General features: G+C 45.0%; 1 protein-coding gene and 2 pseudogenes across 6 annotated transcripts in view; 2 read left to right on the top strand and 1 right to left on the bottom strand.

Moving 5' to 3' along the window:
* On the top strand, nucleotides 187–1,105 carry Gm17982 (predicted gene, 17982; annotated as a pseudogene).
* Gm44513 lies at nucleotides 8,582–11,390 on the bottom strand (annotated as a pseudogene).
* Zfp94 (zinc finger protein 94) overlaps nucleotides 11,385–13,309 on the top strand; it is a 14,995-nt gene continuing 13,070 nt past the window's right edge. For 2 of the 6 annotated variants that reach the window (XM_011250491.3, XM_011250487.3), the window contains exon 1: nucleotides 11,386–11,739. The gene's annotated coding sequence lies outside the window, so the exon portion shown is untranslated. Of the gene's footprint in view, nucleotides 11,740–13,309 lie in introns of all 6 variants that reach the window. The other 4 variants (NM_009568.3, NM_001199321.1, XM_030242400.1 and 1 more) reach the window with 3 other exon arrangements.

The raw sequence follows: 13,309 nt of genomic DNA, 5'->3' as shown, positions 1-13,309 counted from the left end.
GATTTCAATTATCACTCTGTCTTCTCTCTGTTTTCACTCTTACCACTAGATATTTTTACCTCATGAAGGACATGATATATATTTTTTTCTCTCTTTTTCAGATTTGGAGTCAAGATAGGAGGTGAAAGGTGTTATCTTCAGAAAGGAACAGTTTTGAACTAAATCTTTGATCGTGAGACACCCACCTTCAGAAATAACGGGAGGAGCCAAGGCAAATCCAGAAGAGTACAGGAACGAATGCACTCACCTCACAGTAAAGCATCCTTAGTGGGGTGAAGTCCTCTGTGAAGAGGGAGTGTGGGAAGACGGTGGCTGTGACGCAAAGCTTGTGCCAAGTGGGCATTTAGAGGCAAAACACACTTTGAAAGTAAGGATCATGGGAAGAATTCTTAAAGTTCTTTAAGAACTCTTACAACTTATTGCTCCTCCGTGATTTCATATTCGTGAGGAAGTCTCAGGAACGTACAGTGTGGAAAGACCTTTGGTCGTATCTATCACCTGATTAGCAGAAAGTTCATATTGATTTGAAAAAAAAAAAAACCCTTAGGAATGTAAGGAACGTGGGAAGGCCCATTGTGGGGCCTCAACCCTGGCTAAGTAAACAAGAACTAATTCACCCAGGTGAGAACCTCATTAGTACTAAGAATGTGGGCGAGGCTTCCATTGCAGCAACCGACTTTCATGGCATTGGGAAACCCATACCAGCGAGAAACCTTATGATTGTGAAACTGTAGGGCACAGCTTTTTGTTGGAGTCTTCAACTCCATTGCCATCCTGAAGTTCACAGCGGAAAGAAAACCTGTGAATGGATTTAAGGGACTTGTTAGACCACAGAAAGTCCACACTAATGAAAAACTCTATGAATGCCAAGACTGGGTGGGGCTGTAGTAGCGACCATTGCCTTATGTCTTGCCAGTTACGTCATACCAGTGAGAGACCCTATAAATGTAAGGACCATGGGAAGACATTTGATCATAGATAAAGTCTCGCTGCGTGTAGAAGAACTCACAGTGGCGAGAAACCACACCGGTGTAAAGAGCTTGGGAAAGGTTTCAGTCTTGCTGGTCATCTTACTCAACAAGGGAAAGCTCACACTCATGAGAAAGCTCTTCAGGTGAGAAGCTCTCCAAATGCCAAGACCCAAGACCGTGAGGAGGCTTTGGGTGGTGACTTGCCAACTTGTCTGGGGAACGTCATCAATGTGAGGGATGTGGGGAGATCTCTACCCGAGCCTCACGCCTGGATCCACTTGACAGAACTGATGGTAATAAACCCTGTGGCTATAAAGATGTAGGCAAGGCTTTCCACAGACATCTGATGAGAACATCGACGCTGGTGAACCCGTAGGAAGCTATTGAAGATGCACTGCTCCCCCTCCTTCCAACCGTTTCCCTGGCAACACTACAAATGGAAGCATCAAATCCTTTCCTAACGACTTAAAGTTTCCTGTAGAAATTATAGGTACCTGGGTTTTGTTGAGGTCATTTTGGAAAACCTAATTCCTCCTGTAGCTGTGCATAGAGACCTGACATTCCAAACTACATAGTACGTGCCCCTGGTGATTGCTCTCTTGTTAAAACCTTTTTCCTCCCTGAAGGCCCCTCCTCTCATTGCTCAGTACAGCTCATTACAGTCGCAGAGCACGTTGGCACTGCCCTGCTGTGTCTCTAACTCAAAAAAGTGAAACTTTGCTGCTGTTATTTCTCCGCCTGCGAAATGAGCCAATTCAAGCCAGGTGGGAGTATATAAGGGAAGGGAAATCTTTATTGAGAAGCGGCTCTCCTGCCTGTTCGTTGGTCTTTCCCCCCACCCCCCCAAAAAAACAAAACAAAACAAAACAAAACAAAACAAAACAAAACAAAAAAAAACCAAAAAACCGAGGCCCGGGAAGTCGCCATAGGGAGGGAGCCATAGGGGTGGAGAGAGAAAGACAAACAGTGCGCGCACTTGGGGAGAGAGAAAATGCAGAGAGAGGGAGAGAAGGGGAGAGAGAACCCAGAATGTCTGGATTGTATAGGGCAGAGCCTCTAGGGGAGAAGCCCGGCTCCTGGGCTGGAAAGTTGACGGTAGAGGGCGGGGTATGCCAAGTAGGGGACTGAGGGATGCTGGGAGAATCTGGAGGCCAGGTCTGCTTTAGTAGGTAAACTATGCGCCTCAGCCCCTTGTCTCGGGTCTGAATCCCAACTTTGCCTGTTTTCCTTCTTTACAATTTTTTCTTCCAAATTCTGGCTGAAGCCTGCGCGTGGGCGAGCTTTTCCAATCAGCCGAAGGGCGTATCGGCTTTTTTGAAGTGCCTGCATCCCCCACCTTCCCATCCCCACCACCCACAAAGCTGCGTGCTACACTCCTGCCAGCTTTCTCAGGCTCTAACACTGGAAAGTGTGACTTTCTCTTTCCCTCATCTCCGGGGAATTGTCAAGATTCCCATTGTCCCTGCCTAGTTTTCTCCCAGATTCTAATATAACTGCCCTCGGGTTTCCTTCTGAGTCCATTTTAAAATTATTTTATTAGCAAGCAAGCAAGCAAGCAAGCAAGCAAAAAAAAAAAAAAAAAAAAAATTAGCAAGACCAAGGGACACAAAAGGAGCCCATGGTTTTCCTGGTAACATGGTGCACCCCTCCAGACTTCCCCATGTCCTGAATGTGCTATGCCAGAAACTGATCTCCTTCTGTGCCACAATCCATTGAGTAACACATTGGCGAGCTTTAGCAAGGCACGGGTGGCAGCTTGCCAGGTAACCTCATCCGCCTTGCTAATCTGGCAAATTCAGGTTCATTTGGTTCAGCTTTAATTACTAGTACTACGATTATATAATACATAATAACCTTCGAGGTTCAGGAGTCTCTCCACAAACCATATAACGCCAATCTCAGTGAGACAGACTTGGTTTATTGAGTACACACCTAAAGACTGATTGACCAGAGCAGCAGTTCATGCTCAAGAGCTTAAAGCTGCACACTGGACAGTTCTCAGGGCCGGCTTATAAAGGCTAAAACCACAAAAGCTATAACGAGCTCCCACTCACCTACTGGAAGCACTCCCCGGTGGTCAGCTCTGACTCAAGCCATTGTACACAATCGTGCACATAACATCTGACTTCTTACAGCCTTTGGGAGGTGGCAGAAAGTTTTGTTTCACGTGATTTAGTACAGGATAGTGTCTGTGGTAAAAACCATGGAGGGGCCAGGCCAAAAAAAAAGATTTGGACTAAAAGTTGGTCTTCTTGCTGCCCCGTGGCTCTCAGCCTTTAACCTCAGCACTTGGGGAGGCAGAGGCAGGTAGATCTCTGTGAGTTTGAGACCAGCCTGACCTACAGAGTGAGTTCCAGGATGGCCAGGACTACACAGAGAAATCCTGTCTGGGAAGAAAGAAAAAAGTTGGTCTTCTCACTTCTGTAGGCTTAGATGTTTTTAAAACCTACTTTTAATAAGGTTTTTTAAGTGCTCTAAGCTCCCCTTTAGCCCACCACCCACCAGAGGCCGTGGAAAGGAGCGGTTAATGGAGCAAAGGAGAATGTGGACCTGGTTAGAAAAAGTTTTTTTGGAGCAAATCCAATTTGCATGGTCAGGGTATCAGCACTTTGGTTCACATGAATCAGCAGTGGCAGCTCGATCCACTCACAAACTCCATTTACAAATCAGCAACAGCCGGTAGATCCAGAAGAAACCTTGAGGCTCTGCCAATTGGCATGAGTCTGGGGAAGCAGTCAGAAGCCACTGGATTCCACCAGAAGTTCTTTGATGGCATTACTGTCTATGAAGTAATGACAAACAATGACCAGCAAAGAATGGTAAGGCGAACCAATACCACACAGCATCACCCACTGTCTGTGGGGTTATATTTATACCCTTTCCAAACATCACATATTCTCTCAAGTGTCTGCTATAGTAAAACATCACATGCCCCCTTTTCAGGCAGCTTCCAGAAAAGCACCACATGTCTATTCTCAGCAAAACATTCTCCCATGTGTCTGCTTTAGCAAAACATCCTCTCATAAGACAGTAAAAACATCACATGATACAACTGAGTCTCCAAAGAAACCAACAATTTTTACTTCAAACTTCAAATGATTCAGTTGAGAAAAAAAAATCCCAGCCAGATGGTGGTAGCACACACCTTTAATCCTACATTTTGGAGACAGAGGCAGGTGGAACTCTGTGAGTTCCAGGCCAGCCTGGTCTACAGAGTGAGTGCCAAGACAGCCAGGGATATATAGAAAAACCCTGTCTCAACAAACAAAAAACAAAACAAACAAACACAAAACAAAGAAAAAAGAAAAAGAGAAAGTTAGCATGTTTCTGTCAAGAGGCAATTCATCTGCCTAGTGTCTTATCAGTACTGAAGTTTTGTATAGATAAACTCAGTCAATATTTTATCTTCCGTCCTTGCATCTACAATAAATCAACTATTCCCTTTTATGACTTTAGCTGTCAGATAATGGTTTTACAGCCTAGAGGAATGTTTTTCTTAATCGTAAATCTATACCATGCTTGCTTTCTATCCTAGTGCAAATAGCTTGTGACACATGAAGGATTAGAGAGTCCTAGTTACAGTGTTTCTTATAGAGGATTTCAGAATCACTTGTGTAAGTTTAGGAATTCTATAAAGTCACTACTAGGAATTAAGAAATCATCTATTTGTCTATATAGCATTGCTACAAAAGAGTACAGTCCGTCTTCATTGATCTGCAGAAAATCTGCCCAATAGGGTGGGCTAATGCCCAGGAATTGTTATATTAGTTTAATAATGACAGGAAAGGCATATCAATAGCAAGAATCGGTCCTGAGACAAAGTCTCTCAGGCCTTGTCTCTAATAGCTTATGCATCACAGTCCTGCAGAAGATAGTGGGGCACCTCAGGAAAGTCATCTGCTAGCATTAGCCTCTCTCTCCTAGACGGCTTCTGACATGCATGAGGCCTTAGTGTCAGGCTTTCATGTCCACTACCAAGAATCAACAACAACAAAAAACCCTATATAATTAGGCAAATGAATTTTCCAGGCATAGTGGGTGGTTCACACCTGTAATCCCAGCACTTGGGAGGCAGGGGCAGAGGTGGGAAGATTAGTACAAGTTGAGGCTTAGCCTGGTTTACATAGCAAGTTTCTGACCAACCAAGGCTAGATAGCAAGACCCTGTCTCAAAAACGAAAACAGAGCAGTAGCAAAAAGTGGGTGACTCATACAGAAACATGGACCCTGGGTTCTTAGCTCAGTTGCTTCCTGCTCATCCTTCCTGGATTTCTTCACCCTTCTTGCAGAAGACCAAGGTTGAAGTTGTGTGTTTGGTGTTGTAGGAGATGGCGACACTCAAGGACATGACCATAGGTCTTCAATGAGGAAGAACTGGGGTTGCTGGACGCTGCTGGGAGGAAGCTGTACTGTGACGTGATGCTGGAGAACTTCAGGAATGTGGTGTCACTGGGTGATAGCAGACACTGGTGCTGCAGGTCAAGTCCATGTAGGGTGGTCCTAGATGTGACTGGGGCTCTGGAAGTAGGTTCTGGTTTTCTAGTCATCATATGATTCAGAGTTGGATATGCTCTTCATTTTACAAGTGAAGTGAAAATTAAAGCATGCTAATGTTTTTGTCTTCCTCCAATTGTAATCTCAATTGGTGGGTGGCTGCACATGCAAAATCGTGCCTATACATGCCTACTGAAGTAAGTTGAGGCAGCTGGAGAGAGAGCTCATCAGTTAACCCTTTCTGCTCCTGTAGAGGACCAGAGTTTGGTTCCCAGCACCCATATCAGGTGGCTCATAATCCAGGGGATCCGCCACCCTCTGCTCATCTCCATGGGCACCTGCACTCACATACACATACACTGACATATACACACCAAAAGAAGTATTGTAGAGAGAATCTCTTGTGTACTGTGACAGGAAGCATCACCTGCCAATAAAAATCTGATGGCCTATTAGCTGAGGCAGGAGATTGGAGGTGGGTCTTCCAGCAGGGAGATAGGAACTCTGGGATAGAGTCAGGTGCAGGAGGATATTTGTTCCAAACTCTGAGAAGACAAATGCATGAAACTGAGGAGAGGTAACCAGCCATGTGGCACTCATAGAAAAGAATAGATGGGTTAGTTAAGTTACACGCTAGTTGGAGAGTGAGCCAAAGCTTGTGGCCTAGGCATTTTTTTCATAAATAATAACTATCAGAGTCATTATTTCAGGAACTGGGGCATGAGTGTAAAAAGCCCATGGTACAAAGTATTTAAGAAATGAAATGAAATAGGGTTGAGGCCATAACATGGTCAGCAGGTGCCAAGGCTGATGACCCGAAGTTCAATCCCTGGGGCCTACCAAGTCCCGCCTGCTGTCTCTAACCACCAGTGGCATGAATGAACACACATGTGCACTAGATAAAAATGTAGTAAGACATCAAAGAAATTATAATGGGAATGGGTGGGTAGGGAAGTAGGGGGGAGGGTATGGGGGACTTTTGGGATAGCATTGGAAATGTAATTGAGGAAAATACATAGTTTTAAAAAAATTAAAAAAAAAAAGAAATTACACTGGCCTAGATGTCTGTCTTCGACACTGCCAAGAGAAGTTTGAGAGACAAGGGAGAGGAGGTAATGAAAATAGATGTCTGTCAAAGTATACCAAAGTCTATGCATATTTTGGGTCTTTTCAAAAGATGTCTGTCTTCCTCTGAATTAAATTATCAGTTAGGGAAAGACAAGATTTGATGAAGAGAACACAGTGGAATGCTTGTCTCTGGGGCGTGTTAATTTAAAATATATTCTTCACAGGGCATCAGACCGGGACTCCAGATGGTTTGCTCAGGCTCAAGAGAGAAGACGTGTTTTGGATGTTGACAGTGGTGAGCTGGAGCAGGGAATCTACAGGTGAGAACACTGCAGTGGCTGGTCTATCTTGCTTCTTAACCTGTGCATGCCTTTGGGGCTGGGGTTGGCCAGGGCTGTGTAGCACTCTGGTCCACCCCACTCTTGGCAGCAGTCTCCACATGCACTGGCTCCCATGAAGCTTAGTCACATCATCACCGCTGGACTGCCTAGGCCTGCCAGCTTCCCAGGTAATGACACGGAGACATGTTAACTATGAAATTCTATGCCTTAGCTTACTCGTTCCCAACTAGCTCGTGTAACTGAAATTAACCTACTTATATTTATCTAAATGCAGCCATGTGGCTTGATACCTCTCTTCAGTATTGTACATTTGACATCTTCTGGGTCTGACTGGTGAATCCCCCCCCCCCCCGCTACCTGACTCTTTCCCAGAATTCCCATCTCTGCCCAGAAGTCCTGCCTATCCTCTCCTGACTAGCTATTGGCCATTAGATATTAAACCAGTTAGCAGATGTCTTAGACAGGCGAGGAACACCAAGACACAGCTTCACATGGTGTACAAAAAGATTATCACGACATATCATACTATTCCTCTACATCTGGATGGTTCCTTGTGGATATATACACAGGTGTATGAGAGAGTGCATGCGTGTGTGTGTGTGTGTGTGTGTGTGTGTGTGTGTAGGCCATAGATCAATATTTTCTTTCTTTCCAACTTTAATTTTAAAAATAAACATTTATTTCTGTGTGTGATGAACATACATACTGCAGTGTCACTCACTTGTGATGCTTTGTAGAAGAACTCAAAACTGCTCTCATTAATGTAAGTATGGGAGCTTGCAGCGCTGAGCTTGGCTTCTGGGTTTGTCAGTGAGATGACAGGATACTCAGTGTTAAAGGAAGGGAGCCATTCATTCTCTGGTTCAGTGAAGCCTTAGGGTGTGGTCTTAACTGTATAGCTCCAACATCAGCCAACAGAGCATTCACACGCCCTACCTCTCTCTCTCTGAATTCTCTTTGTGCTTCTAGGAGACAAGAATCCTGAGGAGATGGAGTCTCTTGAGGAAGTGGGATTGAGGCACCTGTCACATGAGGCGCTTTTCTGCTCACAAATCTGGCAGCAGGTTAGCAGGGAGTGAACCAAGGCTCAAGCCTGCATGGTAAACACTGGAGAAACGGGCTTTCTGCTGAAACTAGATGATGTGCATTGTGAAGATGAGGAAGTCAGTAAACATTCCAGTCAAAATTCAGTTCTTCAAGTTCACCACAAATTTTCTACCCTGGAAAATTAAGAGTCCTTACCTCATAGGCGGTAATTTGGACCTACCTTTTTCCTTATATACCTGAGTATATAATATATACTTCTGTGTTTCTCAAAGAAACCAAAATTCTCTCTACACATCACAGCCACACAATCCAACCACTTTAGCCCTCCTGCTGGGCTTCTTCAAAACCACAGGTACATTGATAATTTATACTCTCCTCCTCCCTGCCCCTCCACTTTTTCTCCCCACTTCCTTCTAGATCTTCCACATCAATCTAGATCAATCCACAGGAGGGACAAGTTTTGTTTTGCTTGTTTTTTTAAAAAATTTTATTATTTAGAGATTTATTTTTTTTATTTATATGAGTACACTCCAGCTGTCTTCAGACACACACTCGAAGAGTGCATCGGATCCCATTACAGATGGTTGTGAGCCACCATGTGGTTGCTGGGAATTGAATTCAGGACCTCTGGCAGAGCAGTCAGTGCTCTTAACCGCTGAACCATCTCTCCAGCTCTGTTTGGTTTTCTGTTAAAATGTCCTTGGAAGTATTCTAGAAGCTTACAAGGCATATGAATTAGGTGTCTATGTACATTTCCCAACCCTACAGAAAATATCTGAATAATTTTGCGTGCAGAACCTGTGTTGTGGACAGGACTTCGGTGTGCCATCATGCACAAAAGTCAATCAGGCTTGTCCATCTACAGTGTCTAAAGTTAGACTTGCCTACAGAACATAGTCTAAACAAGCTGGTTAGCTGTGTTTAATCACTGCGATTAGATCTCCTAAGAGGAGGGAGGGGGGAAAGGAGGAAGGAGCCAACAGAACAGATAAAATTACCTCCCCGCCTCAAATAAAGTAAAAACATGCATAGCCCTGGCAGCGAACCTACTTCCTTTCTTCTCAGTGCCTTGCACTTAAACTACGATGGGGAAACGAGTCCAAGCAGAGTCACTGCTCTCAGCATCTCACAGGAACCCGGATGCTACTTCCAGCCTCTCTGCTCATGCTTTGCAGCAGTGCACCAGGACAAGACAGATTTGCTAAAGTGCATGTAATCACCAAAGATGAAGGCTCCTGGGCTTTTAATCTGTAATGTTTCTAAGACTGTGTCAATGTAAACAACAAAAGGAAGAAGTTTTGCAGAACAAAAGTGATGTACACTTGATGGTCTGATCAAGTTAAATATTATTCATAGCATATAACCTAGTCCTTGCTCTCGCTGTTTCTATGGCTTGGGCTTTGTGGCTCCTTCCAAGGCTCGGCTATGTCATTTGCTAAGGGATCACCTGGATTAGTAGTCCTTAAGAAAGCCTGGATTGACTGCAGAACTGCACATCTGTAGTGCCAGGGCCCGCTTATCTTTCAAAATATCCAAACATAGTCTCCCCGACTCCAACTAGGAGGATGAAGATTGGCGCTTTAGGTGCTGCTGTTGGGTACGTGTCTGGAAGGGATAGTTATGCCTAAAAGTCACTCCCTCAAAATTGCAATCCTGGGGCTCCCCTGAAGTGGCCACATGAAAATAACAGGTGCTGCTCTTATTGGGTTCTGCTTTAAAGCCAGGAACTGGTCCTGCCAGAAAACTCTGAGTTTCCCTGATGAGCCTGTGGGGGCACCCCGGCTGTCTTTTGCTACTACTCTGTGGGTTCTTTCTTCCAGCCTTCTCCACCCTTGCAACCCTGTAACACTAGATAAGAGAGGAAAAAGGAGAGGAAAGTGATCCCTAAATAAGGTGGGGGGGGTCAGAAAGGGGGTGATGTTATTGATAGACTACTTCCTGCTGATTAAGGGCATCACATTTCTTGGGGGCAACTTTGATCTCTGCCATTCGTCTTGCTGTTTCTTCTTTGCACAGGACCACTTAACAAACTTTGACCAACAGCAGTCAAAGACCAACAGCTAACAAACTGCCAACAACCCCACTGAACAGCCACCAAAAGCCAACCTACACCCACCCCTCTCTGAAAAGTCCCCCGAATTCTAAACATCACACACGCACAGAAACCACCTGCAGCTGGCAAAATCACGCCTCTGCTAGAGCAGGAGGCAAATCCCAGCTGCTGTGGACCGTCTGAAGCAGCCTCATATTCCTCACCTGGGGCTAAAATCAAAACATTCCTATAGTATTTCTGTTTTTCAAAGAAACCAAAACTCCAAAATTGTCACAACAATCATATCATGTAAAAACTAGTCTTTTTCCTTGCTACTATGTATACCTGTTACAGCATCTCCGCTGTGCCACACACATACGCCGAGATTTTGTTTGGATGAAAAAAACTTTTGCTAGTGGTCCTTTGGGATAATTAAAAACAAACAAACAAACAAACAAACAAACAGACAGACAGACAGACAGACAGACAGACAGGGCTGAGAGATGGTTCAGCAGTTAAGAGCACTGACTGCCAGAGGTCCTGAGTTCAATTCCCAGCAACCACATGGTGGCTCACAACCATCTGTAATGGGATCGGATGCCCTCTTCTAGTGTGTGTCTGAAGCTAGCTTTTTTTTTAATTGTACTTTATTTGTACTCACATAAATAAAAAAAGAAATAAATCTCTGAAAAATAAACAAAACAAAACAAAACAAACAAACAAACAAACAAAAAAAACCAAGCAAACCAAAACTTGTTTCTCCTGTGGATTGATCTAGATTGATGTGGAAGATAGAAGGAAGTGGGGAGAAAACTGGAGGGGCAGGGAGGAGAGTATGAATTATCAATGTACCTGTGGTTACATTGAAGAAGCAGCCTAGCAGGAGGTTAAGTGGATTGTGTGGCTGTGATGTGTAGAGAGAATTTTGGTTTCTTTGAGAAACACAGAAGTATATATTATATACTCAGGTATATAAGGACAACGGTAGGGCCAAATTACCGCCTATGAGGTAAGGACTCTTAATTTTCCAGGGTGAAAAATTTTCCACGTGGGACGTGTCAAGTTCAGAGGCAGCATGGTGTCATGGCACACACGTTAGCCCAGCATTTGAGAGTGTGCAAGACTGAGGCAGGAGGACCATCGTAAATTCAGTATGGATTGTACAGTGCGCACCAGTGTCTCGCAGATTAAATAAAAAGTTCCGCAGAGGGCTAGGGAAGTACCTGCGTGGCGCACACACACACACTCCAGAGAGGCTATATACTAGGAGAAACGAGTGTAAGATCCGCCTCTCCGCATTCACTACCGGAAATGTAGTTCAACTGTTCCACAAACACGCAGGCACCCGGGAGAGCTGACGCGGAGATTTCTGGGAAGTGTCGTCCAGGGTCTCTGCGCATTGCGCGTGCGTCTGTGAAGGCCGGCGGACGCCGAGCATTCTGGGAAGCGTAGTTCAAATTCTCGGAGCATTGCGCGTGCTTCTGTTGTGCGGGCTGATGCGAAGCATTCTGGGAAGTGTTTCCCAGGTGGTTTCTGTTAGCATCCGCTCCCCTTGTCCTCCCTTGAGTCTCCTCTCTCCCACACCTTCCTCGACTGATGCCTGGATCTGGAGGTTTGCAGGGTTGGCGGCGGGCGGCCGTAGGGGAGTCGGCTCCAGGCTGGCGAAAGGGAAGCGCAGGGCGCCCAATGAGCCTCCCTCCATCCCACAGATATCATCGCACTGATAGGGTCTCAGCGCGTGGCTCAGTCAGCCTCCTGCCTCAGCATCCGGTGTGTTGCGATGACAGGTGTGAGCCCTCACACCTTCCTTCACTGCTGTCTGGAATTGGGGTGCGAGGGCCATGTTGATAGTGTTGTTTGAGGCATTGATGTAGCTAGTGTCACCCTGCCCTGAAGGTTCTAGGACTCACACCTACACTGCAGAGAATCGGGATGGGTGGAGATTTGTCGAGAGCCTGTCATGTAGAAGGATAAACGGACACGTCTATGGCTTTCCACGATGTCAGATTTTGCTGAACGACAAGAAAGTCATAAGCTGTGTCAGTTTCGTTGGCTGCAATTTGCCAAGGAATCTCGATTTCTCCTGGTGGTTGGCCATTAATCACAGGTTCTTTTATTCCAAGCTTAACATAGCTAATGATAAATTTCAGACCACGAGTCACCTGGCACACAGTTATACACACTCGTGAGTTTATTATCACAGGATGGATCATTGGAACTGGACTTGGCTCCTGGCATGTGACCAGGCTACTGAGCAGTGTGCCTGCCACATACCGGTCCCTTGGTGAAGAAGTAACGTGATATGGTTGGTGCGCTTATGTTTTATGTTACCAGGCTGGCTTTGAACTCACAGAGATCTACCTGAGTGCTGGGACTAAAGGCTAGTCGATATCTTTTAATAGCACAATTGAGTCGCCTGGCTATGACTGTGTAAACAAGACATGGATTTCTTCTTGGCACTTTTATCCAAGATAGAGTAACTCAGATCAAGACTGTTGCCGCATAAAATTCAAAACTAGTCATAGCCTGAAAGCTGATGGTCCAAACAACACAGCTCCCTGCTCAGCATGCTCCCAAGATGGTTTGATCAGCCGGGCAGTGGTGGCACACACCTGTAATCCCAGCACTTGGGAGGCAGAGGCAGATGGATTTCTGAGTTCGAGGCCAGCCTGGTCTACAGAGTGAGTTCCAGGACAGCCAGGGCTGCACAGAGAAACCCTGTCTTGAAAAACAAAACAAAACAAAAAGCCAAAAAAACCCAAAAAACAAAAAAGGAAAAAAAAGATGGTTTGATCAAGTGTAGCCCCTTACCTCTAACCCTACCCCCATTACAGATTCAGGGGAGGAAGGAGGAAGTGGTGGTCTGTTGACCAAGCATATCTAGGTGCATCAAGCCAAGTGTATTTCCTCCTGTTAAGGCGTAGCCTTTTAAAATACAAGTCTGTTTTATTCTCGCTTTTTCTTTCTAAGACTTTTTGTATGGGTCATATATGTGTACCATTACATGCATGTGTTGATACATATATGCTTCTGAATGCTTTGTACATGAGTGCTGGGATTCAAATTCAGGTTCTCCTGCTTTTCTTTAATAATTTGTTTTCACAATGACAATTTGTGTGTGTGTACACGCGTGCATACTCACATGCAACACTGAGCATGTGCAGGATGGAGGAGACCTCTCAGGAAGAGTCAGTCCTAGAGACTGAACTCAGGCCATCACTTGGTGACAAGTACCTCTCCCTGGAGATCTATTATCACGTGGGCTCTTTACCTTTTGTTTTTATTTCCCCCTGAGATAGTTTTTCCGTGTAACCCTGGCTGTCCTAAAATTTGCTGTTAATCAGGCTGGCTTCAAAC

This window comes from Mus musculus, chromosome 7 (assembly GCF_000001635.26).
Source record: "Mus musculus strain C57BL/6J chromosome 7, GRCm38.p6 C57BL/6J".
In the NCBI taxonomy this organism is placed as follows: Eukaryota; Metazoa; Chordata; class Mammalia; order Rodentia; family Muridae; genus Mus; species Mus musculus.
This window is presented reverse-complemented; position numbering and strand designations above follow the sequence as displayed.